Raw genomic sequence first — 1,164 nt, 5'->3', positions numbered from 1 at the left:
TCATAGAATTGTACATCTAAAACCTATATAATTCAATTAACTAATGTTATCCTGATAAATATTTAAAATATGAAATTAAAAAGGTGATGTCTTTACAAATATAAAATTAAAGATTTGCTTATCTTGTTGGAGGGTGGATCATGATTTTAAAAAAAGGACTTCTACTAAGAACGGCTCCTGGTGGTTATGTGGGCTCAAATTCTGTCATCTGAACCAATCCTTGAAAAGGTTTCCTGGAATTCTATTTGAACTAGTAGGACTGAGGCTTTCCATCATCTATCACTCCTGGACAGTTCTGACCAATCAGAGCAGCTCTGTTTTGATGAATCAGGATAGTGTCTTTTGAACCTATCAAAATGCAAGAATTTGGAGACTTTATTTGCATGACCATACACCAATCAGGGATCAGGTAAAGCGACTCTCATCCATATAAGCAAGCTCCCCAGGAGCTCACTTTCCTTTTCCACTGAGTATGGAGACTGTGTTTACATGTCTGAGTTGAAACACCAAAGATGTCCCCCAAGAACAGTAAATCAGACTGACACAGGTTCGAACCTGGGTCCTCCGCATCCTAGTCTGATGCTCTATCTACTGTGCCACAGCCTGGTCAGGCTTGTCAGATTATTTTCTGTCACCTTATATTTGTCCCTCTTTACACCCCTCCCTCACAATCCCCTACCCCTGGTAACTACTTTATTTTTATCTATGTCCATGAGTCTCAGTTTTATATCCCACCTATGTGTAAAATTATTCAATTTTAAGCTTTTTTCTGATTTACTTATTTCACTCAGTATAATGTTCTCAAGGTTCTTCAATGTTGTTGTAAATAGCAATATGTCATCACTTCTCATGGCTGAGTAGTATTCCATAGTATATATGTACCACATCTTCTTTATCCAATCTTCGGTCGAGGTACACTTTGGTTGTTTCCATGTCTTGGACTCTGTGAATAATACTGTGATAAACATGGGGGTGCATGTTTCTTTTTTTTTTTCTTTTTGCATGTTTCTTTACATACCAATATTTTTGGAGTAGAAACTCAGTATAAGGATTGCTGGGTCATATGGTAGTTCTATTATTAATTTTTTGAAGAACTACCATACTTTGTTCAATAATGATTGTACTAATTTGCATTCCACCAGCAGTGATTGAGGGTTTCCTTTT

The sequence above is a fragment of the Saccopteryx bilineata genome, chromosome 3, assembly GCF_036850765.1.
Source record: "Saccopteryx bilineata isolate mSacBil1 chromosome 3, mSacBil1_pri_phased_curated, whole genome shotgun sequence".
Taxonomy (NCBI): Eukaryota; Metazoa; Chordata; class Mammalia; order Chiroptera; family Emballonuridae; genus Saccopteryx; species Saccopteryx bilineata.
Note: the sequence above shows the minus strand (reverse complement) of the source record.